The sequence below is a fragment of the Grammomys surdaster genome, unplaced genomic scaffold (genome assembly GCF_004785775.1).
Source record: "Grammomys surdaster isolate TR1022 unplaced genomic scaffold, NIH_TR_1.0 146, whole genome shotgun sequence".
Lineage (NCBI taxonomy): Eukaryota > Metazoa > Chordata > Mammalia > Rodentia > Muridae > Grammomys > Grammomys surdaster.
Genome location: NW_021604604.1, coordinates 9,970,596 through 9,997,420, shown reverse-complemented (window position 1 = coordinate 9,997,420; position 26,825 = coordinate 9,970,596). Strand labels below are relative to the sequence as shown.

The 26,825-nt window shown below is 42.5% G+C and overlaps 1 pseudogene; it reads left to right on the top strand.

The window, feature by feature from the left end:
- The first annotated feature begins 8,931 nt into the window (after positions 1–8,931).
- On the top strand, positions 8,932–10,475 carry LOC114619086 (annotated as a pseudogene).
- The last annotated feature ends 16,350 nt before the right edge of the window (positions 10,476–26,825 follow it).

Here is a 26,825-nt window from a genome sequence, read left to right as displayed (position 1 = left end):
TTTTTTTTTTTTAAGGTCTTGTTTCTTATATCTAAATGTGACTAGTCTCTGTGTCTCTGGGTATATCTGAAAAAACTCATTCCAACCAGCTTGCACTGATCGTTCCTGACAGCTGATCGTCTTTAGACTTGCCCTTGGCTTCATCTTGCACTCTTTTTAAAATATATTTTTTATTTCATGTGTATTGGTGTTATGCCTGTATGTATGTCTGTGTAAAAGTGTCAGATTCTCTGGAATTGGAGTTAACAGACAGTTGTGAGCCACCATGTGGCTGCTGGGAATTGAACTCAGATCTTCTGGAAGAGTATCCAGTTCTCTTAACCACTGAGCCATCTCTCCAGTCCTGCTTTCATCTCTTTTTAAATTCCATACCACACTTGAACCTTTGCAAATTATATTTGACCTGAGCCTTGGAAAATATACCTGTAATCCCAATACTAGAAAGACTGAGGCAAGATTATTAGTCCAGTCCAGCCTGGGCTAAATAGCTAGAAAACTCTGTCCAAAAAAATAAAAAATAAAAAAAGTTGTACATCTGAAATACATTTTTAGGGCAATTCACTCCCTGTTGCCTATTATTTTCTGTATATTATTCTTATTGTGTGAATGAGACAGGAATATATATATATATATATATATATATATATATATATATATATATATATTGCAATATATATAATAAAACCCCAATGTTGTGAGACTATCTGGGCTTCACAGGACAACTTGAAGCCTAAGAATAACCTCACTTGAAAATCCTGGAAGATGCAGAAATGCTGCCATGGAGGAAGAAAACCATAAAAATAAATACAGATGGAGTATTTTCCTGAGGCACGTTGTTATGGTTTCTTGTTAGAACTACTAGACAGCCAGCAAATGGGTGACTCTCTTATACCTCACTTCTCCTGGTTTGCAAGCCCCAATACCTTCTCCACAGTCCAGTAGCAAATGCATTGAGGTAACATTTCTCTTACTGTGGGGATTTCCTGTGAACACAAGGTAACAGTGCTAGGAAAGAGAGAGATGCAGTTTGACTCATTTCTTCTAGAAATAGAAATATCTCCTAGGAATTACACATGAGCACCCTGTTCTCCTGCCTAGTCCTCCAAGAGCAAGAAGAGATGGGAGGAGTGGAAGGGAGAAACTAGTCTAAGAAGCCATAGAGGCAAAGAACTTTAGTTGATGTGTAATAGAATACCATCTTGGTAGCTCTGAAACAAATGATGAGGTAGAGTTATTCCCAGGGAAGAAGACTCAGTAAGGTATCCACTTGAGTTACTCTGAATAAATAGGACTTCCAGCCATCCCCAAAAGATTGTCTTAAAGGTGAAGATACCATGAAGGAAGGAAGAGACATGGAAGACACTCAGCTACCTTCATTTGAGACACTAAGGTCAGTAAAACCAAGAGTGTTTAAGAAGCCAAGGTGTGTATCAGTTGTAAAACATTTTTCTAGCATGTATAGGGCTAGGCTCTGACCCCGCCCCATCCTCAAAAAAAAAAAAAGGGGAAGGGGGAAGGACATAAAAAAGGGCACACATTTTATGGTGTACCAAAGCTGACTCACACAAAGCTCAGATACACCAGACTCTTCCCAACTGTGGTTTCAGTGATGTGGTTTGTTAGCCTGATATCGACAATCTACATGACAGAAATCAACTGCTGCTACAAATCAAGACTCATCCGATGGAAGCCAGATTTTCATCATTTAACAGTTCATTGCTTCTTTTCTGCTTTAAAATCTACTGATCCTGGATAGACGAGGAGGGGAGATGGCAGCTGTGAGTAGTCACATGACAAAGCAAACCGAGCCAAAAAGTTTCTTGCAGAATGTAATGGGTGGCTTACTGTACAAAGCAGTTAATTTCCCTGTATTGGAACTTTTCCCTAATAGAGTGCTTCTAAAAGCATAAAAGACAGCTAAGCAAATCCTGAACTCACACAAGAGTAAACAATGTCCTTTGTCTGAACTTAGCAATTAGGGTTACATGCTCACTGGTGCTGACTCCAGAACCAGACTTTACAGTATCCAGCTTCCAGAAGGTAAGCAAGAAGAAGCTCTCCAACTTGGACCTTTGGGCCAAACTTCACATCTAAACTTCAGTGAGCCAGTAGACTGTGACTTAGAAGAGTCTGCTACCTGCAGTCAGAACAGCCATTTGCAGACCCTGCAATAAGCATCGGCTCCTGGTGTGTCAGTTTATAACAGAACCTTGCAAAAGAAGTTATTTGCTAATCTCGACCTTGCTTTCTATTGAAAGATAAGCAAACCAAAAAGAAACAAAACAAAACCCTTTCTTTGTGGTTGTTTTGTTCTTGAGACAGAATCTCACATATCCCAGACTGGCCTTGACGTTTGGTTTGTCGCCAAGGATGACTAACTCTGAGCCTCCACCCGACTAATGATTGCATGTCTGTACCACCAAAGCAGGTTCTGTGCCACGCTGGAATATTAAATCCAGGGTGTCGTGCATGCCTGCAAGCACTTTACCAATTCAGCTACATCCTCAGCCTATAAAACCAAACTTTAGTAATAACAATATCTAACTACTGTTCACTTTTAAAGTCCTCAGTGGTTCAGACATGTATTTTGTACTGTTACTATTTTAAATTTTAATTTGTGACAAGAGCAATACAAGATTGCCCACTTAAGCAGTCTTAAAGTACCCAATAAGGTACCATTAACTGTAAGAACAGTGTTGTGTAACATATCCTTTAGAACATGTTGGAAAATATGTTTTGCATTTACTTTGCATGCACTGTTTCCAATGAGAAAATGGAGAGTAAAAGGAGTTAAAAGAATTTACTTACACTCGAGTGCAAACTTGTTCCACCATTATAGAAATCAGTATGGCGGTTCCTCACAAAGACTGGAGTTGATGTACCTCAAGACACAGCTATACCACTCCTAGGCATACACTCAAAGGTTACTGCATCTTACTAAAGATTGCACATTGCTACTCTCTTCACAATAGCCGGAAATTGGAAACTATCTAGATGTCCCTCCACAGAAGTATGGATAAAGGAAATGTATGGTTGAACTGGGGATAGGGGCTACCAGAATGGGAGGATGGGGGAGGGATGAAGATGCAGGAAGAGACAGAATTGAGTGAAATTTGACAGGGGTATAGAAACAGTGCCGTGGGAACTTCCTAAAATACAAGAAGGCAATCCTAACAAAGTCTTCAATCTAAAACAAAGTCCCCAAACTGGCCACCTTTTGTCACCAAATGAACCTCCCAGTACTGGGACTATATACTGGATTCATCCAATTGAGTTGTTGGCCAGAGGAGTCCCATGAAAATCCCCAAACAACCCAGGCTGTTGTCAAGACTATAGGTTGCTCTCCACAAACTGACAGCAAGACTCTATTGCTGCAGACAATACCACATAACTCATTGAATGCGGAACGGTTGAACTGGTACTCCTATGTTCTAATCTCTTTGGTACAGGCAGGTACTCAGCAGGCTACCAAAAGAGGAACATATACACTAATTCAGCCAGCAAAACCTGTGATCTACAGTGCGATTCTGCCTGCAAAATCTGCTAGGGCAATGGTACACAAAGCTTGTGGGAGTTACCAACTAATGTCTAATTTGACTTAAGGCCCACTCCACAAAATGCAGCTCATACCTGATGCTGCTTGAGTGACCAAGAACCAGAAACTAGAGAGCCCAGAGACCTAGCCTAAAACCAAATACTACTGGTCTTTTAAAAAATAATAATGATAAAGTGACTCTTAATGATAGTCTGCTATCCTCCTAGACCAGTGCCTTGTTAGCCATCACCAGAGATGCTTCCTCCTGCAGCAGATGGCAGCACATGCAAAAACTCACAGCCGGACATCGTGCAGAGAGGGAGGGAAGGAGGGAGACAGAGAGAGATGGAGAGATAGAGATAGAGAGACAGAGACAGAAAGAGAGAAAGGAGAGAGAGAGAGAGAGAGAGAGAGAGAGAGAGAGACCTTGGAATATACAGCTCTACATGGGATGTCTCCTTCAGATTCCTCACTTCATGGCTGAGGAAACCCTGAGGAAGAGAAGGCAGAGTGTGAGAATCAGGAGGGATAAAGGACATCAGGAGAGCAAGGCCCTCTGAATCAATTATGAGCTCACAGAGACTGAAGCAGCAAGCACAGGGCCTGCACATGTCTGCACCAGGTCCTCTGCGTATATATCCTGGCTCCAGTTTAGTGTTTTTATGGGATTCCCGAGTGTATGAACGAGGGGGTCTCTGATTCTCCTGGGGTTCTTTTCCTTCCGTTGGTCTGCCTTGTCTAACTTTGACGCGATGGCTTTTGTTTTATCTTATTAAATTTTGTTTTGTTATGTTTGGTTGTTATCTCTTAGAAGCCTGTTCTGATCTAATGAGGGACAGAGAGGGAGGGAGTGGATCTGCGTGGGAGGAGAGGTTTCCGATGAATTGGGAGGAGTGGGGGGATGTAATCAGGATATATGATATTAGAAAAGAATCTATTTTCAATAAAAGGAAAAACTTTGATTTGAAAATTAAAAGTAAATTATCCATACTCAAGATATGCATAGAGCAGGATTTAAAACCACGTCTCTGCATTCCTAAAGCCTTACCATCTTCTGTCTGCTCGGTATTTTCTACTGTCCCTAGAAAATGTTCCTTTCAATGTTATTAAGCAGAACTCTTCTAATAAGAGCGTTCAAAAAACAAAGACTACTACATTCTATTCTACATATAATTGTTGTATTGTGATAGCATATTAATACACGTTATTGTGAAATACAATGAATAAAGTATGTCTGTACAATTATTACTTTGGTAATTAAATGATATGTAATTATGATGTTACCCTCTATCGTGATCGTATATTACCATGGTGCTTTTTTTTTTTCTCCAAAGAACTTCTGCTCTTGTTTTATTTCTACAGCTCCTTTTTATAGCTCACGTGGTTATTAACATTTCCCCTAATAGGTGACAAATGAAACACTAGGGGAAATTATGTCCTTTACTTAAGATAAAAATAGATCCATCATTGATAAAAGCAGATGCAGACTTTGACCCTGATGTCAGGGCCATATTCTTTCTACTTTATCATCGTTATGTTGCTGTGTTCGTTTGTTTGAGGCAGGTTCTATGTTCCCTTGGCTACTCTGGAACTCATTCTATAGACCAGGCTGGCCTTGAACTCACAGACATCTGCCTGCGTCTGCCTCTCAAGAGCTGGGATTAAAGGCTTGTGCCAACCCAGCAGCTATAATTATATTTTATAATGATATCAGTATATCATTATATATTTTATCATTATAATTTTTATTATGATATTTTCATATATGTACAGCACAGTGCTTTGCTCATCTCCCCCCGTCACCCTCCATTATTCCCCTCAACCCTTCTGCCGGTTCTTATCTCCTTTTTTCACTATTTCCTTCCCCAGAATACTTAGGGACCTGGAATGATGTTTTCATCTAGCCGTTTGACTAAGCAAGTTGGTTTTTCTAAGCTGAGCCCTGGGCCATGGTTAAGGCTGAAGAATGAGCAGCTGGGGCTGGTGAGCATGTAGGGAAATGAATGGGCTTCTGCACTGCTGGCCAACATAGAAATTAATACAGCCTCTCTCTCTGAAGAACAATTCTGAATATAAGATCGACCCTTTGAATTTGAGAGTTCTACATCTATGAATTAAATGAACTAAAGGTGGAAAATATTTCTTATTTTGATCAAGTCTGTACTGAACATGAACAGACTTTTTTCTTCTTATTCTTTTTTTTTTTTTTTTGGCTTTTCGAGACAGGGTTTCTCTGTATAGCCCTGGCTGTCCTGGAACTCACTCTGTAGACCAGGCTGGCCTCGAACTCAGAAATCCGCCTGCCTCTGCCTCCCAAGTGCTGGGATTAAAGGCGTGCGCCACCAACGCCCGGCTTTTTTCTTCTTATTCTTAAAATAATATGATATAACAACTAGTTGCATTGCACTGGGCATTACGAGTCATATAGCAATGACTTAAAGTATAGGTGCAGATGTTCATGGGTTATATACCCAGACTACATCACTTCATGTAAGGGTCTCAACATGTGGGTCACATCTCTTTTGGGTGTCACAGATATCCTCATTTACACTATGATTCATAACAATAGAAAAATTACAGCTATGAAATGGCAATGAAATAATTTTACGGTTGGAGGTCACCACAACATAAGGAACTGTATTCAAGGACCACGGCACTAGGAAATTTGAGATCACTTATATCAGGGATTTGAGCATCCATGGATTTTACTATCTACAAGAGATCAGGATGCTGTCTCAGGACCAATGTCCCTTCCTGCAAGGGACAATACTCTGAAAAAGCTGCAGAGACATGCACTGCCACATTATTTGAAGAACAAGATATTAATGGAATTTGAGACCTCACCCCCAAAGGTGAACAAGACCAGTGACTATAAAAGGTGACAGGACAAGTCCAGAGACCGATAGTCATCTCTCCCATCCAGTTTAGAGTACCAAAGCCCATTAGAAGACCACTAAGGTTGGAGGTAAGAGTTATGCCTTCCTTCCTCGGAGTCCCCATGAGTGGGGAGTTAAGAGCACGGGGAGCTAGAGAGATGGTTCAGTGGGAAAGTGCTTTTTTGCAAACATGAGGACCTGAGTTCAGATCCCCAGAACCCATGTAAAAATCTAGTTGTGATCACATGTGCCTGTAACACCAGCACAAGGGGGTGGAAATAGGGTCTTCATGGCTAGCCAATCCAAATGAAGCAATGAGTTCCAGATTCAGTGAAGAAACCTTGTCCAAAAAAAAAATATATAGAAAACCATTGGGAAGAAATCTGACATGTACATACACACCACACACAAGTGCACACATACATCACAATACATACCACACACATGTGCACACATACATACCACACACACGCTCACACACTCATACACACATTCACACTCACAAGAACTTCAGAGACAGATAAGCCTGAAAGAAGGAAGGCAAATGTCTTATTCTTGAGGGAGAATCTTGCAAAGCTATAGAATCTCATTCATGAATATAGCCCCAGAATCTGTCCAAAATTTCACTAAGGATAAAGTCAGAGAGGCTTGAGAGATCATGATTAAAATCAGTGACTTAAAAATATATGGCCATTTAACTTAGTTAACAAATTAATTAATTATGAGAAAAGGTCTTGCTACATAGCCTAGGCTGGCCTGAAATTTGGATTTTCTGTATCTGTTTCCAAGTACTGAGAGTATAGGCCTACTCCACCATGCCTAACTTAGTCATTCTATTTTATTAAATCAAACAGCAAAGAAAACCATGGTATTTTATTTATTTATAAATAGAATCTACCTGCCAAAATACTACTATGGGTTTTTAAAATTATTTATTTTTATTTTATGTGCATTATGGCCTGCATGTCAGCCTCTGTGAGGGTATCAGATTCCCTGGAACTGGAGGTACAGACAGTTGTGAGCTGCCATGTGAGTGCTAGGAATTGAACCCATGTCCTCTGGAAGAGCAGTCAGTGCTCTTAACCACTGGGCCATCTCTCCAGCCCCCAGTTTTTGTTTTTTTTTGTTTTTAAGCAAAGCGATAGGGGGCTGGTGAGAGGACTTAGTAGCTAGAAGCACTTGCCATGGGGGCCCAATAACCTGAGTTGGTTCCCCAGATCTTGTAGTAGAAGGAGATAACTGACTACAGCTGACTCCCTAAAGCCTTCAACTCCTCCATTTAATTTTATCGTAAAGAAGTCTCTCTGTGTGTAGGGGGCGGGGCACTTATAGTCTTGTTAAATTTATAAAACTAAGTTGAACATTTTCAAGAAACTATGGAAGGTGATTCATTGTTTATGATTTTTTTATTAAACACATTTATTTATCCACAGTCTTTTTTCTTTCCTTTCCTTCTCTTTTCTTCCTTCCTTCCTTTTTTTCTTTAATTTTTTTTAAGACTTTGTTTCTCTGTGTAGCCCTGGCTACCCTGAAACTTACTCTGTAGACCAGGTTGGCCTTGAACTCAGAAATCTGCCTGCCTCTGCCTCCTGAATGCTGGGATTAAAGGCATGTGCCACCACCACTCAGCCACAATCATTTCTTAATGTCATATTTCTCTTTTCTTTCTTCTGTAGTACTGGGAATCGAACCCGGGGCCTTGTGCATGTTAGGTATGTTTGTGACTCAGCGCTATGTTTTCAGCATTTGAGATGGGGTTTTATAAGAATCTTAAGCTCACCCTGAACTCGCACTGGAGCCCAAATAGGTCTTTAATGTATATTTTTCCCCTTGTGAGTAGCTGGGATTGCAGGCCTGTGCCAACCCTGTGGAGGACAACCAGTCCCGGCAGGTAATCCAAAGTAGGTATGGGTTGGGGCTGTCTCACCCATCACTTCACACCTGAATTTGTGCTTTTCCTCCTTCATGTAACTAGAAGCTTGCCCATTGGAGACTTAGTTTATGGTTATGGAAGTCTTTCTTGATCCTAGAGATAGGCTAATCTCCAATGAACTGTATCCCCTTTGGAATCCTTTGAGCTTTGTTTTTGGTTGGCAGCCTTTATCTGATGGAAAAAGTTTATATGAGTCAAGTTTGGACACCATATCAAAACACACAGGCAAGGGTATATTCTTTCTTTTTCATTTTCTTTTTCTTTTTCCATAGCACTGCCTAATCTGTATACAAGATTAGACAGGCTTGTCTCTGACACTCACAGTACTGACAGAGTCCATCTCTAGTGAACAAATCTTTCAACAGCAAAAGACCAGCCAGTCAGCGAGACAAGGAAAAAAACCAAGTGAACAAGGGTCACCCAAGGAAGATGATTAGAGAGTCTGTGATTAGCCCTGGATGTTTGGGCTTAAAGAGTCATAGTAGAGATATCAGTAGTTAGAGAACAGAAGCAGCCATCGGGAGTGGAAAGAAGTGAGGATGCCCCTGCGTGAGCTGGCGAGGGAGAGCTCCCAGGACAGTGGAGAAATGGCCTCCACCTTCAACCCTAGAGAGTGTAAATTATCCAAACAAGAGGGGCAGATCTATGGCTTCTTCCTCCTCATTGAGAAGGACACTGACGGTCACCTGGTCCGGGTGATTGAGGAGGGGAGCCCAGCAGGGAAGGCAGGGCTTCTGGATGGCGACAGAGTGCTCAGGATCAATGGTGTCTTTGTCGACAAGGAAGAGCATGCACAGGTGGTGGAGCTGGTCAGAAAGAGTGGGAATTCAGTGACACTGCTGGTTCTGGATGGAGACTCCTATGAGAAGGCTGTGAAAAATCAGGTGGACTTGAAAGAACTGGATCAAAGCTAGAGGGAGCCAGCTCTGAATGATAAAAGACCAGGCCCTGGGATGAATGGAGCGTTGGGGACGTGTGCCCAGCCACGGCTCTGCTACCTGGTGAAGGAGGGCAACACTCTTGGCTTCTCTTTAAAAACTATCCAAGGTTAAAAAGGGTGTGTACTTGACTGATATAATACCTCAGGGTGTGGCCATGAAAGCTGGTGTCCTGCCTGACGATCATTTGATTGAAGTGAATGGAGAAAATGTCGAGAATGCCAGCCATGAGGAAGTGGTAGAAAAGGTGACAAAGTCAGGAAGTCGTATCATGTTCCTCCTTGTGGACAAAGAAACAGCCAGGCGCCATAATGAACAGAAGACACAATTCAAGAGGAAGACAGCCAGTTTGAAACTGCTGCCCCACCAGCCCCGGGTGGTGATCAAGAAGGGCAGCAATGGCTATGGCTTCTATCTGAGGGCGGGTCCTGAACAGAAAGGTCAAATCATCAAGGACATAGAACCTGGAAGCCCAGCAGAGGCGGCTGGCTTGAAGAACAATGACTTGGTAGTTGCTGTCAATGGCGCGTCTGTGGAAGCTCTTGATCATGACGGTGTGGTGGAAATGATTAGAAAAGGCGGAGACCAGACTACTTTGTTGGTGCTGGACAAAGAGGCAAACAGCATCTATAGCCTGGCTCGTTTCTCTCCTCTTCTTTACTGACAAAGTCAAGAAGTGCCTAACAGTTCTGTCAAGGAAGCCCCCGCTCCCGTCCCTGCTCCTCTGGAGGCCACAGGCTCAGATACCACAGTGGATACGGATGTGGGGGATCACAAACTCAAGCTCTGCAAGCTGATCAAAGAGGAGGACAGCTAAGGCTTTCACCTGAACGCCATTAGGGGTCAGCCAGGTTCCTTTGTCAAAGAGGTTCAGCAGACAAGGCCAGACTGGAGAATGAGGACGTTATCATTGAAGTGGATGGGGAGAATGTGCAAGATGAACCCTACGACAGAGTGGTGGAGAGAATCAAGAGCAGCAGGAGCATGTCACTCTGTTGGTCTGTGGAAAGATGGCCTACAGCTACTTCCAAGATAAGAAAATTCCCATCGTTTCTTCTATGGCCCACCCCCTGGTGGCTGGGCCTGATGAAAAAGGAGAGATGTCAGCAGAGCATGACTCCCACCCAATAAAAGAATGAACTCTCAGCACAGCCTCGCACTCTTCTTCCAACTCTGAAGACACAGAGATGTGAAGAGAACAAACAATGCTTCCTCTTGAGGGCCTAGGATCTGCCTCTCCGAGGAAGGAGCCCTGCTGGTCCTGTCAGGTCTCCTCGGAACCATCTGTCCCCGGCTGTCTGCAGTCAGAAGGGCTGCTACTGCAGGTTGCTTATTTAAGCTCAACTTAACTGGAGGGAGGGACCAGGTTCAGGTTCTTTCTGTGTGGTATCTTCCAAAGTGCAACTTTTCACTTCTGTTAATGAAACCTCTTATTTCTGTAGGCTTGAGCACGGGGATGATTCACTCGTGTCTGTGTGAGCACTGCTAATTAAAGAATCGAGCAGGAAAAAAAAGAGTCATAGTAATTGTGATAAAATGTACATAAAATATGGCTTCTTAAAAAAATATTTTTTGGTGTGTGTTCCAATGCACACACCAGAGTCACATGTGTGAATCCAGAGGGGGATGTCAGGGTCTTCTCACCACTCCCTACCTTGTTTTTTTGAGACAAGATATCTCATTGAAACTGGCAGCTAACAAACCTGGTTAGCACGAATACCAGCCTGTAAGCTGGCAGCTAACTAGCCACAGCAATCCTCCTGTCTCCACTCTCACACTTCCAGGATTATTAGGCACATTGATGATCATATCCAGCTTTTGATATGGGTGTTGGGGATTTGAACTCTGTTCTTCATGTTTGCACAGCAAACTCTCTTGCCTGCTGAGCCATCTCCCAACTCTCTCAATAATTTTAAAGTGCAGATCTAAACAGCAGTAGGAATATCCATAGAGCAATATAGTCATTACTACCATCCATCTTTAGAACTCTCTTCGTGGTGTAAAACCAAAACTATGTACCCCTATGTAAGTTATTAATAAGTTAATAACTTTACACTGAGCCTGCCCCCTCCTTATACTGACAATCACCAGTCTGCTTTGTCTCTCTGTTGACTAGACTACTGGGCACCTCATGTGCCTCATGTGAGAGGGTGACACAGTGTTTGTCCTGTTGTGCTTGACATATTTCTCTTAGCGCAATGTTATTAAGTCCCATCGATATTGTAACATGTCCCCCATCTCAGAGGTCCATTTCTTTTCCATGTTGAATACATTCTAGTGTCTTTAGTTAAACAGTTCTATTTATCCACATACACTTTTAGTGGGCACTTGGGTGGCCTTACAGACCTCTTGGCTATCGTTAACAATGGTACTCTGAATATTGTTGAGTAAATATTTCTTTAGAACCCATTTCAGTTCCTTTAGATGGGATCGCTGGGTTCTACGATAATGCTATATTTAAAATTTCAAAGGCTCACCACATTGTTTCTTTCATAATGACTGTACCATCTTACATCCCTATAGCACAGCAGACATGATGTGAAACCAAATCTTTAGAAGGGGATATGAGCATGTCTGTGACTACTTTGAAAGAAGACGCTATCTCTGTGTTCTAAGGCTGTTTTGTTACATAAATATCCATGAGGAGGGAAAAAAAAACCCCAAATACAAAAAGCCAGGGCCCCAAACAAAGGGGAACAGATTTGCTTTCAGAACACATAGAAATATGAATAACCCATGAAGATTGCCCCCACCAGTGCACGAATGTGAAATATTTCCCACGCTCAGGCTCCAGCTACTAGTGGATTTTGGAGATATGGAACCTCTGAGATGGGGGACTTGCTGGAAGAAGTCAGTGAATAGGGACGGACCTTTGTGTGTTGCATCCTCTTCTGACCCCAGTGGGGGGTGGGGGTGGGGGTGGGGGGTGGAGGTGGGAGTTGGGGGGAGGGCTCTCTGCTTCTCATATGTGGCCATGATGTGAGGAGCTCCATGGTTCACTCTAGCCACCAGGCCTTATCCACTGTGATAGCCATCGTCTGAAACCGTCAGCCAGGAAAATCTTTCCTAAGTTGTTTATGTCAGGGATTTGGTCCAAGCAGTGAAAGAAAAGGTAACTAGTGTACTTCTCCAGCTCTATCATTTTAGGGCCAACAATCAGGAATCGTTATACCATTCCTATCATCATCCTCATTATCAGCAAGCTGAATGAAGAGTGCCCCCTGACACGCATGCACACACATGTGTAGGCATGTGTATGCATGTATGCATACGTGTGTGTGTGTGTGTGTGTGTGTGTATGCTTGAATCTTGAGTTGAGATCATACTAAAAGACCTGCGGGTTCCCTGAGTCCAAGGATAGGCCTTAATATGAGTGAAACTAGATGAAGAGGAGCCACAGACATACAGGGGAGAAGTTTCTGAGAACACGTGAGACCGGAGGGGACACAGCAGTAGGATTTATACAGTTCCAAGCCAAAGAATGTTTAACTGAGTGAACACCAGAGGGGAGAGGCAAGGAAAGAGTCTCAGGCTCTTCAGAAGGCATGCAGGCCCACAGCACTCTACTTTGGAATTTCCAGTCTCCAGAACTAAAAGAATTGAGTGTTTACCATTTAAAGCCACAGAGTTTATGCTGATACATGTCAGCCCTAGAACAAGAAGCATATGATACTGTATATGGTACTATTCCATATGTATCTGGGAGTGCAAATCACCACAGTGGGCTTTGCAGAAAAGAAAAAAGAATAGTATTAATCTTCACTCTCTCTTAGCTGATAAGCCTTTATGAGAAAAGAAACCAACACCTCCAGTGATACAAAGACTGGCAGACAATTTTTAGACCTGCACTCATATTGCATGGGGCAGCTAAGGTGGATAGAAAGCACTGGACGACAGTGTAAGGTCAAGGGCATTACATCATGTACAGGAACTTATACACTGTTCTTGTAAGGGTTACAGTTATTTTAGCTGTAAGGAGAAATGTTTTCTGTCTGTATCACATGATGGCCAAAAAGCTGTCCAGTTCTAACAAGAAGCTGTACAAGAGAAAGACTTTAGGTGTTCCCAAGCATCACACACACACACACACACACACACACACACACACACACACACACACACACCACTGCAGTCTAGACTTCATAGCAAGCCTGAAAGGGGTTCTAGCTCATTGAAAAGAGTCTTTTACTGTCTGTTCGTTTTCAGTCTTGTTCAAGACCAAACATTCATCTGGTCTTTTTTTTTATTTTTTTATTTTATTTTTTTATGAATCAGAAAATTCACACCCTGCTGATTCGAGTTCCTGGAGGAGGTGGGCTCTGAGAGGAATTTTGAATCACAGGAAGAATTCTTGGCTCTTGGGTAGACAGCAGGTGCCTGTGATGGCAAGTTGCAAGTAAGAGAAGGAACCAAAAGGTCATTTGCATAATTGGCAGGGAAAGGATCCATAAATGGAGCTGGAATATGATATATTCAGGGATAATCTGATAGAGTTTTTTTTTTTATAATCAAATGTGAATAAGTTGAGCTCATTACAGAAACGTTCACCAAGTTATCTTGTCAAAGATGCAGGTGTGAGAACTTCATCTTAAACTGTTTTGGACCATTTGGACAAAGGCTAGCCTGGAGGCAAAATTGGAGTTGATGTGTTCTGTTTCAAATGAAAAATAACCCTAACTGTTGTTCGTGGGGCTCTGCAGTGGAAGGGTGGGAGAGTGTACAGAACAGAAGTTGCTACATTTTCAGCCACGAAGGGAAGATTGTTGTTCCGCAGTGCCCAGCCCCAGGGCGGGAAATGAAGGCTGAATCAGACAAATCCAGAGGAGGATGTGTTTGAAGCTGAAATGCAGTTGTGAGCTTCTTGTTAAGTACAATGAAATTTGATTGCGTTATAAAAAAATTCATATCACACCTGCCTTTAAATTTCCCCATGTTTTCTTTTCCTTTGCATGTCAAATTGACCTCCTCGTATCTCTTTATACAAACAACAAAAATCAAAAGGATAAGATTCCAGATGAAGAACGTCGAAGGTTGCCACATACTTATTATGCACTGAGGAGTCAGTGGTGATGAGAAGGAAGCAATCACTATATTATATATAATTATTATTGCCGGGCGGTGGTGGCACACGCCTTTAATCCCAGCACTTGGGAGGCAGAGGCAGGTGGATTTCTGAGTTTGAGGCCAGCCTAGTCTACAGAGTTAGTTCCAGGACAGCCAGGGCTACACAGAGAAATCCTGTCTCAAAACCCCCCCCCCCAAAAATTATATATTATATAGCCTATATCTTCTATAACATATATAAGATATATGTGACATATAATATGTATGTTATTTATTATATAAGTGGACGCTTCCAAACCTTCCACAAACAATATATATTACATACTATATAACATATGATATTATATATTAAATAACATGTGTAGTATAATAAACAATATATACTATATATCAAGTATAAACTGAGCTTTAAAATATATTATTTACTATTAGTTATACAATCAAATATCAGTTATATAATCAGTCAGTAATATATATTATATATTATTATATATTTTATTATATATTATTATGCAGTAAATAATAGATTTTAATGTAATTTATATTAGATTATAATATTATATATATGTATAAAAGCCAACCTTTAAAATATATTATTTACTGTCAGTCAGTATAACAGTTCTGTGCAGTAAATTCCCTGAGTATTCACTTTTCCTTTTAGGACTCTGAGCCTCAAAGAGGTGATGTAACTTATCCAAAGCCACGCTTTAGCAAGTGGCTGTAGCTGTTTCCATAGTGTGTCTATTTGGGCAGGAACTTGCCTATACAACATGCCACCTTGTCATTAGAGCCCATTTCCCCCAGTGACATTGCTAAAACTAATTACTCTGCCTTGCAGCTGGAAGTGGGACTGTGACTCACTTTGTTGTGGATACAGAGTGATATCCTCCGGAAGACATCAGGGAAAGTTTTAATGATGTGTTCATTCAACTGCTACTCCTGGTGTCCAGAAACTGGGCATAGGCAAAAGATGTTCCTGGTAGGGTGACAGAACCATTGAGATCTAAGATCATACACCTTCAGATTTCTCATTCTCTAAGAAAATGAGCATTTGGTTTAGGTCCATTATGTGTCGTGTTCTGTCACACACAGCTGAGAACACTCTGCTCAGTGCTGGCAGGGCCATGCCTCAGTCTGCCTAGTTTCTCACCACCCTCCTGGATGGAGAGGGCCACCTCATGTACCACTTCTCGGAAGGCAGGGAGAGATTCTCTATAAGTTCACACCATCATTTAGCCCTGAGCTTGTGATACATGCTGTGTGGTTGTTCATTTAGCTGAGGAAGAAAATAGAAACCGAGGCTGAGAGAAAAGCAGAGCCAAAAGGAGCGAGACCTCAGTGAAGAAGCCAGCAGTCACTGAGCACAGCGTGTCTTGGTTGGCCTTGTTCATTCCACTGACTGGAAGCTTGTTGTAGAGAGGATGTCTGAGCCACTGACAGCAGAATTGTAGGTAATGATCTATTGTTCTGAAATCCATCCATCTGTTTCCTCTGGCTCTCTGGAACTCAGTGTGTAGCCTAAGATGCTCTCACTCTCAAGCCCAGTGCTTCTGCTTCAGCATCTTGAGTGCTGGGATTACAGAAATGAGCCAGTTGGTCCAGTTCTGAACTTTAGTTTTCGTTTGTTAGAAGCCTGGCTGAGGAGAGAGGGAGTTGAGATCACACACTGAGATCTCTGCCAGGATACATATGTTTCTGTGTGTGCTCCTTCATGTTGAAGACCTGAGCCAGGCGGAACTGGCTTACCTACTGGAAGTCACAGCTGCTCACCTAATAAGAAACTAGAGGAGGAATAAGATGGTGTCGTCCCTCCATGAGCATAATTATAGCGGCAGGATACAAAATGGAAATGCATTGTGTCTTGAAGCATCATGCCATGGTGTATGGGGCCAGCAAAGAGATACATAAGAGGTGTGAGAAGAAATGACACATGAGTTAATCTTAAGTAGCTGGAGGTTTCGGGAGGCGGGGAGGGTGTAGATATGGGAGAAGTATGAGGAGGAAAATGTCAGAATTTGAGATGTAACACTTTCAGAATTAGAAGGTTTTAGTTTCATTTCTGTTTCATGGATAAAATACCTCAACAAAAAGCAACTTACAGTAAAGGGATTTATTTTAGCTCATAATTCCCAGTTATAGTTTACCACTGCAGGGGTGGGGGAGATTAAGATAGCAATGCGTGCATGCACACTTGCTTGCTTGCTTGTATTCACCTTGAATTCTCTGCTCTTATCCAGTTCAGGATGTCCTGACTTGGGAATGGTGCCTCTCACAGTGGGATGTGTCTCCACCAATTAGCTAAATCAGGACCCGGCCCCTCCCCAGTGGCTAACAACTTAGGAAATGTTTTTAGCACTATAAATTATGGATGTGGCCATGTAGGAATTTAGGATTGTATTCAGTATTCAGAATGACACTTTTAGTTTTATTTTATTTATTTATTTATTTATTTTTTGGTTTTTCGAGACAGGGTTTCTCTGTGTAGCCCTGGCTGTCCTGGAACTCACTCTGCAGACCAGGCTAGCCTTGAACTCTCGAACTCAGAAATCCACCTGCCTCTGCCTCCCAAGTGCTGGGATTAAAGGCATGTGCCACCACCGCCCGGCCCAGAATGACATTTTAAGAGAATTGTTTGTACAACTAAATGTCTTTTTCATCCCTTGTATTGGATTGCATAACACAGTTATAGCTTCAACTTGTACTTAATTCTCCTAGAATTATTTACTGTTTGGAAAAGCAAAGTATCTCTTAGAAATCAAACATGCCTCCAAAATTCCATATGCATACATACATATATATACACGCACACACACACACACACATACACACATACATATACACACATACATATATATGAAAACCTCTAAGAATGTTCTATTTCCTTGACAAAAAAAAAAAAAGAAAAGAATAACATGAAGGCCTCGCTGTTCCATCTCATGTAACTCCTTAGCAAAACTATTGAAAACCAGACTCACTCTTGGAAAATATTTAGACAGTATGATAAAATGTGATGCTCTCTAAAAGTTAAAAAATTCAAACTTTAAGGGCCACTCCCCTCCCATCCCTCACTATCTGCTGCATGTCATAACACTCAGCATCCGACATCCCCTTTTGGGTTTGTCCATGGAAACAGTGATGTTTGAAAATTATTGCTGAGGCATTTAGAATTTTTTATAGAAATTCCAGTGAGGCAGAGATTTAGGGAGTACGGGCACTGTAGAAGGCCATTCTCCACCCCTCCTTTTTATTGAAATAGATTCTTTTCTCATACAATATATCCTGATTAGAGTCCCCCCCCACTCCTCCCAGTTCCTCCCCAACCTCTCCTCCCTTCACTCCCTCTCTGTCCCTCATTAGAACAGAACAGGCTTCTAAGAGATAACAACCAAACATAACAAAACAAAATATAATGAGATAAAACAAAAGCCATCACGACAAAGTTGGACAAGGCAGACCAACGGAAGAAAAAGAGCCCAATGAGAATCAGAGATCCACTAGTTCACACACTCAGGAACCCCATAAAAACACTATCTATCTATCTATCTATCTATCTATCTATCTATCTATCTATCTATCTACATGTGTATATATATATATATATATGTGTGTGTGTGTGTGTGTTCATGCACTGTGCATGCTACTTCAATTTCTTCAATTTCATCTTTCTTTCTTTCTTTCTTTCTTTCTTTCTTTCTTTCTTTCTTTCTTTCTAAGAAGAGATCATTATATTGGTTCTTCGAGAATTTCATATAATGTGTTTTTCCCATAATTTGTTTTTTAATTCACATTACATCCCAATCACAGCCTCCTTTATAAATCTCTCCCCTCATTACTCCCTCCCCTCTCCTCAGAGAAAGGGGAGTCCCCTCTCCCACCTTGAGTACTGCTCCACCCTGGGACATCCTGTCCCAGCAGGACTAGGCATATCCTCTCCCACTGATGTCCAACCAGGCAGGCCAGATAGGGGAAGGGATCCAATGGCAGGCAACAGAGTCAGAAGCAGCCCCTGCTCCAATTGTTAAGGGAACCCACATGAAGTCCAAACTCAACATCTGCTACAAATATGGAGGATGGCTAGATCCAGGCCAGCATGCTCTTTTGTTGGTGGCTCAGTCTCTGTGAGCCCCCCATGGTCCCAGGTTAGTAGACTCTGTAGGTCTTCTGTGCTGTCCTTGACCCCTCTGGCTAGCTCAATTCTATCTCCCACTCTTCTACAAGACTCCTCAAGTTCCACCTGATGTTTAGCTATGGGTCTTTGCAATATTTTCCATTTGCTGCTGGATGAAGCCTCTTAGGAGACAATTATGCTTGGTTCCTATCTGTAAGTGTAGTAGAGTATGATTAATAGTGTCGGGGGTGACTCTATCCCATGGGATGGGTCTTATGTTGAGCCAGTCATTGGTTGACCGTTTCCTCAGTCTCTGCTCCATCTTCATCCCTGCACATTTTGTAGGCAGGACAAATTTTGGGTTGAAGGTTTTGTGGGTGGGTTGATATCCCCTTCCTTCCACCCAAAGTCGTGCCTAGCTACGGATGTGGTCACTTCAGTCTCTATATCCTCTGCTGGTAGGAATCTCAGCTCAGGGCCACCCCCATAGACTCCCCTGTCCTAGGTCTCCAGCTTGTCCTAGTAATATCCCCCACTGATTTCTATTCTCACTTACTGCCCTCTCCCACCCCTCCCCTATACCTGATCTCCATCCTCATATCTGTACTCAAAAGTTCAAGGGATAGCACATGCTGGAGAGAATATGGAGCAAGGGGAACACTCCTCCATTGCTGGTCGGAGCAAAAACTTGTACAACCACTTTAGAAATCAATTTGGCAGGTTCTCAGAAAATTGGGAATAGTTCTACCTTAAGACCCAGCTATATCACTCCTAGGAATATACCCAAAAGATGACCCACTATACTACAGGGACACTTGCTCAACCATGTTCATAGCAGCTTTATTTGTAAAAGCTAGAAATTGGAAACAACCTAGATGTTCTTCAACTGAAGAATGGATAAAGAAAATGTGGTACATCTACACAATGGAATACTATTCAGTTGTTAAAAACAAAGACATCATGAATTTTGCAGGTGAATGGATGGAACTTGAGAATATTATTCTGAGTAAGGTAACTTAGATTCAGAAAGACATTCATGGTATGTACTCACTTAAAATTGGACATTAGCCATAAAACAAATGCAGGGGAACCATGCTACAATCCAAAGACCCAAAGAAACTGGGTAATAAGTAGGCCCAAGGGAGAATGTGTAACTTACTCCTAAGGAGAAACAAAATAGTCATTAGAAGTGGATGGAGAGAGGGACCTGGGTTGGAGAGTGGCTGCTTCAGTTTCTGTGAGCTCATATGAGCTTTTTGCAGTTGATTCCAAGGGCCTTATTTTCTTGGTGTCCCTCATTCCCTCTGACTAGCACACTCTTTCTTCTGCCTCTTCCTCAGGGTTCTCTGAGCCATGAGGAGAGGAATGTGAAGGAAACAGACAATTTAGAATGGTGTGTTCCAAAGTCTATCTCTCTTTCACTTTCTCTGCTTAATGTCTGGCTGTGGGTCTCTGTATTTATTCCCATCTGCTGAAGGAGGAAACCTCTCTAATGATGACTAAGGGAGCCAATGATCTATGAGCATGGTAGAATATCATTAGAAGCCATTTTATCATTATTTATTAATTTTATTTTTAAGGCCCAAATTATTTGGTTTTATCCTATGTCTTTAGGCTCTCTTGTCTCTTGTTCTTGATCACCTAAGAAGTTTCAGATATGAGTTCCAACTAGCAGAGTGGGCGTAGGTACTTCTTTTGCGCTACTTTATTGGGTTCTTATATCTACTGTTCTTCCAACCCTTATTCCACCCTGATCCCTTCCAACCCCCTAACAGTAGGTAGGAAAGAAGGTCAGAGGGCAAACAGGACGTAGATCCCTTCAGACTACTTCTTGCTGATTAGGGGTGAAGAGTTCCTTGGAGGCAAATCCAATCTTCATCGTCAGGTTATTTCCAATTTCATCTTCTCATCTCTTTGCTCATGATTACTTGACAAGCTGCAGTAGCTAGAACCAACAACAGCTTCCTCAGAGTGCCCACACTTAGTCCCTCTAGAGGCTCTGGCATTCATAATCTCTGAAAAGTTCCCAGAATTCCAAACGTAAAGTATCTGCAGCTGGGCAAAAATCATGCTGTCTCAGGGCAAGAGACAAATCATAATCACCTGCTGTGAAGCAGCTGTTTATCCCACACCTGTGACTAAAACAAAAACATATTCATATAATATGACAGGGTTTGTGAAGAAACCAAAAATTTTCTTAAGTGAGTCTTTAGTCAAATCAGACATTGATTGGTTACTCTCACAAGCTTTCTGCCAATGTTGCCCTAGCATATTCTGTAGGCAGGACAGCAGTATAGATCAAAGGTCTTTTGGCTGGGTTAGTGTTTATGTTTCTCTTCTGGTAGCCTGCAGAATACCTGCCGGTATCAAAGACACTAGAACATAGGGGCGAAGGATTCTATGTAGGCACCAGCTTGACCTCTCCATGCTCAGTGAGTTGGGTGGGTGTTGTTTTCAGCAATGGGTCCTTGCTGTCAGTTTGTGGCAAGTAACTGTATTCTTCACAACAGCTTGGGTCGTTTGGGTACTTCCATGTGACCCCTTATGCCAACAGCTCAATTGGATGTCACCCAGTCCTACTACTAGAGGAATCATTTGGTGACAAGAGATAGCTGGATTGGGGATTCTGTCCCCACCCAACCAAACCTAGGCTCTGATTTGATACCTTGGATCTGGACTGTAAAGTTGGAGTCATTTGACCCCCGGCTCTAAACTCTTACTTCTTAGTTTACTTCTCTCTGGCAGCTTGCATCTGGCTTTCATCCTAGACTTCAGGAACTCCATGCTGATTTTTTTCCTTCTGTTTTCTAGCCTACATTTTTCACCTTTGCTGTTCTGGATTTTCAGCCTTGACCAGGTCTGAGAAACATAATACAAGTATGTGCAACCTTGGAGTTTGACTACTGAATGTTAGCCAAGGGGGAATAATTAGTCTCAGAGTATCTTGTCTCCTCAGCTCCTTCAAGTAACTTAACCCACAAATGTCTGGACTTGGCCACAGGGTGTACAAGGTTGCAAATGAGCATGTAGTGGGGTCCTCAAAGATTCAGCATCATCAGTAGATGCCTGGACAGAAAGACTAAAATAGACCACAGAGGCCTATTGCTTGTGTCTCTGACATCACCCTGCACCATCTGTTGTGGCCGGAGTGTGAAATGTCCCCCAAAGGCTCATGTACTTGAACAGTTGGTCCCCGGCTGGTGGTGCATTTTTTGGGGAAGAGTGTGGAACATTTTGGACATTAGAACTACCGGGTAAATGCAAGGCTGTAAAATTGGTGCTTATGGGCCATATAGTTTAACCTCTGGATCCAGCCTGACCTCTCTCCTTTTGACCCACTGAGATATGAGTACACTTCCATGCCATGAGCAAAATAGGTGTCTCTACCATTAAGCTGCTTGTCCTCAGGGATTTTTGGTCATAGCAACATGCCAAGTAACTGTTAATATTCTGTCTAAACTCCACCTCCACAGTTACCTGGCAACTGCCAGGTAGGCCTGCCCACTATAAAAGGGGCTGCTTGCCCCCTCCTCTCTCTCTTGTTCTTCTCTTGCTTCCTTGGCCCCACACCTGCAGGCTTCCCTCTCCCCTCCCCCCTTCCCTTCCCCCTCTCTCCACGTGGTCATGGCTGGCCTCTCTCTCTCCTTTCTCTCTCACTCTCTCTCTCTCTCTCAATAAACTCTCTCTCATGGAGGAACTGTCTGGTCTGCCGTTATCTGTTCCAAGCTACGCTCTAAAACCCTTTCAGTAACTATCATACTCTCTTTCTGTTTCCATGTTTGTATGAAGAGTCTTGGGCAATGGCCCTCCCTTTGTGTGCTCCTCTGTGTGTGCTGTTCCCTGCGTATGCTGCTCCAGGCTGTAGGTTTATGCACAAAAGGGAAAGGCTTGAGCTTCTTCCTTCTTCCTGCTCCGAATTTGCATCTTTGTGTTTCCTTGAGGCGGTGTAGCTTCTCTACCTCCTAAGCCACTCAAGACTTTTTTTTTTTTTTTTTTTTGGTTTTTCGAGACAGGGTTTCTCTTTATAGCCCGGGCTGTCCTGGAACTCACTCTGTAGACCAGGCTGGCGTCAACTGCCGGGCTAAATTTTCGTTTTTGTTTGTTTGTTTGTTTGTTTGTTTTTCGAGGCAGGGTTTCTCTTTATAGCCCTGGCTGTCCTGGAACTCACTCTGTAGACCAGGCTGGCCTTGAACTCAGAAATCCACCTGTCTCTGCCTCCCAAGTGCTGGGATTAAAGGCGTGCGCCACCACTGCCCGGCTCCACTCAAGACTTTTATTTTGGCTCAGTTTTGCAAAATGCTGCCCCTGCACTCTCATAGTGCTCCCAACTCTCAGCCCCTACTCCTCATGACATGAGAAGCAGGAACAAGTCTGACCTGCTCCACTCAGCCCTGAAGGCAGGCCTTGGGAGTTGCCTGCCTGTCTTCATCAAGTAGCCAAGACGGCTCGAACAAGGAAGTTAGTTCATGTGTCAACAACTGGACCTTTAGCACAGACATCTGTACTCCCAGGACAGAGACCCAGTGTCGCACCTGCCTTGAGCAATTTCATTATGATACTTGTCCACCTGAAGGAGGTATCCCTGGGACTGCCTCACACAGCCTTTTCCTGAGTTCTTCTGTCTGCAGAAGTTTCACCATTTTACTGGGAGAATCATTTTTTACCTGGCTTTGCCCTCTGACTCAGTGTGGGGGGGCCTACAACCGGATAATTCCTATGTTTAAGTAGGAAATGTTCCCCTACAAGATCGTGCGTTTAAATGCTTGTTTTCCAGATGGTGGCACTGTTTTAGAAGGTTCTAGAAACTTTCAGAGATGAGGACTAGATGGAGGAAGTGTGTCACTGAGGGCATCATTTTGAAGGCCTAATCTCCCAGGCCTGCCTTCTCTGACTCCTATCTGTCATGAGGAGATCTTTCCTCTGTCACATATTCCTACACCCATGATGCTGTGCCTATATGATGAAACCTAGTGACTGTGAACTGATCCCTCTGAAATCTTGAGTGAAATAAGTCTTTGACTCTTTCAAATTTTCACTCCCTTATCTTGGTCACAGCTACATGAAAGCAATACTTTGAATTCATTTCTTTCAATGCATATAATTATGATGTTCATTTACAATCCAAGACTCTTATAGCTCCCTCTTGCTATGTGGTTGTTTTGTTCTTAAAGATGTATTTTTATTTTATGTATATATGTGAGTGCCTGCATGTATGTATGTACACTATGTGTGCAAAGGAGCCTGAAGAGGCCCAAAGAGGGCATCAGCTCTCCCTGGAACTAGAGTTTCAGAAGATTGTAAGCTGCCATGTGGGTGCTGGGGAATGAACCCAGGTCCTCTGCAAGAGCAAGTGCTCTTAACCACTGAGCCATATCTCCAGTCCCAATGTTTTGCCTTGTTTGTTTAGTTAACAGATATCTCTAGACCATGTTGTAGTGATAACCAACCATAAAATTATCTTCATTGCTACTTCACAACTGTAGGTTTGCTACTGTTACGAATTGTAATGTAAATACCGTGCTTGGCGATGATCTTAGAGGACCCCTGTGAGAACCACTGTTCTAAATGTTCTCTCATTTTGAAAACTGAAGAGAAGAGCCTGAGGTATGGGTCTCTATGAAACAAACCTAAAAACCCCAAAGACCACTCTCTAACAAGACTTTTTTTTTTTTTTTCAAAAATTAAAGAAGGTTTTGCCAGGCAGGTCTCTACCTCCAGGCATTACAGCAAAGTAGATAACAGCCTTTACCTTTATAAAAGTCAAAGGTAAGAGTCCTCGTAGATTTCTCTCCCAGCCTGGTGTTTGCTGCTCATGTGACACACACATACCATAAACAATTCTTTCAAGAATTCAAATGACTTGTCCTGTCTCATCCTATTGCCTTTACACAGAAGTACCCTCTTTATTCACAACAGACCTTAATGGTTTTCTCTGTAGATCTCTGTTGATTCCACATCTCACATCCTGGCATCATTGATGGTATTTTATTTATTTATTTTTAAAGCATTTTCATTTTCCAAGACAGGGATTCTCTGTGTAGCCTTGGCTGTCCTGGAACTCGCTCTCTAGACCAGGCTGCTAGACCAGGCTGGCCTCGAGATCTGTCTGCCTCTGAATCCTGGGTGCTGGGATTAAAGGCATGCACCACCATGCTGGGCAGCATGGATGATTCTTACAAAAATTAAAGAAGGTTTTGCCAGGCAGGTCTCCACCTCCAGTCATGACAGCAAAGTAGATAACAGCCTTTACCTTTATAAAAGTCTGGGCTCAGGTCCACAGGCACCTCTGCAGGTCTGTATACTGTCCTTCCCTCTGTTGACCAGAGAAAGGAGACTCAAGTCTCCCAGCAGCCACTGTGAACGCTGTAGCCCTGCCTTATTTTCTTTTACATGTAAATTGTTGTTTATAGCTGGCCTTGAGTCGAATAAACCCTTCCTGCTGTTTGTAATTAGAGATAAGAAACTCTCATCAAAGAGAGTTTACTCTCATCAAAACTTTCCAACTGGACTGTGTTGTCTTGGTCTCTGTTCTATTGCTAGGAAGAAACACCATGGCCAAGGCAACTATTGTAAAAGAAAGCTTTTTATTTGGGGGCTTGCTTGAAGTTCCAGAGAGTCAGTCCATAATCATGTCAGGAAGCAGACAAGCATGGAGCTGAAGAAGAGCGAGACAGGGCCTGGTGTGGGCTTTTGAAACTTCAAAGCACACCCCAGCAACACACCTCCTCCAACAAAGACCTGACTCCTCTAACAAGGCCATGCCTCTTAGAGCTTCCAGTTCATCAACTGAGAACCAAGAATTCAAATATATTAGCCTATGGGGGTCACTATCATTTCAACCATCATACCTATCTTACAGATAGCAAGGTTCTGTAAAGCCCAACCAACTCCGTTTTTGAAGAAAACCCACTTTTGTTCGAGACCAGCGGCTAAATTCCAGTTCCAGGAAGAAAATCACAAAGTCCACCTGAGCAAACATCTTATGGCAACCCACCCCCCTTAGCAACAGTGAGTCAAACTACAATAGCAGGGCCAAGGTACTTAGAGATAATCTAAGACATTCTGTAGAGAATAGATAACCTGATCATGCTGTTTGTCAGGTGGTTCTGCCTTTGTGTTTGTAATCCTGCAGATTACACCAGAAATGTAGTTTTAAAAAATATTAACTTGCTAACCCATATGGAAATTCCCCAAGTTTGCTGTAAGTACAATAAAACCCTGAGCCCCTAGACTTGGGGTTCTCACTCTGACCAGCTGCTCTGGAGGCACTGTGAGTCCTTACTTTAGAACTTGTAATAAATACCCTCATGTGTCAGAATTGACCCCTCAGTGGTCTTTGGGTATCTGCAGTTTGGGCATAATAATTCCATCTCATTTTCTTCTTTAGTAGTCATGGTGGCATAGCCATCAGCCAGCCACACTCTTCTGTTGTGACATTCCTCAGAGGTGACTGAGGGTGTGTGTGTGATTTTGACATTCTCTTATACATCCAAAGGAGTTGAGTCTAGTGCAATATTGTTGTAATAAGTATTTAATCTCAATCAGGGGTTTCTGCCCCGCCTTTGATCATATCAGTTCTTGGATAAGAGACAACAATTTTATAATAACCCTTAATCAGCACTAGATATCTACCGTCTAAGCTATTAGTATCTTCTTCCCTATGGATAACCCCAAGTTATAACTTGCCATGTTCCACCTGGACAGCTCTTAATTCCAATTGGCCAGCCCTCATGGCCATGTTTTCATGACTCACCTACCCCATGGCATCTTCTCCTCTCTCCATCTTCCTTCTTCCCTTCCCTCGTGGTTTCCTACCTCAGACTCCAAGCCCAGGAACTGAAACTTTACCTATCTCTCTTCTGCCAAGCCATAGACTGTGTGTCTTTATTGACCAATCAGGAATAAGTTGAGGGGCAAAGTTATATAGCATTACTTGGTCTACGTGAGGATCTCCTCCTTCCTGAGGTAACCAGGGCCAGTAATTAGCATCACAGCACATAGCAACAGACCAAACCTCAACAAAATGTGTAATTAAACAGCACCCTTTAGAAAATAAGAAAGTATTCATTGAGTACAATAACTTGTGTGTGTGTGTGTGTGATGAATGAAAGATAGGAATGTGGCTCATTAGAGTGCTTTCTAGCATGCATTAGAGTGCTTGGTTCAATCCACAGCACTGCATAGACTGATCGTGGTGGCACATGCCTGCCATGCCAGCACTCGGGAGACAGAGGCAGGAAAATCAGGCGTCCAAGTTTATCCTTGGTACAAGTAAGTTCCAGGCCAGCCTGAGACACCTAAGACTCTAACACCCACCAGCTGCAGTTTCTTTTCTTTTTTTTTTTTTTAATGGTTTTTTTCGAGACAGGGT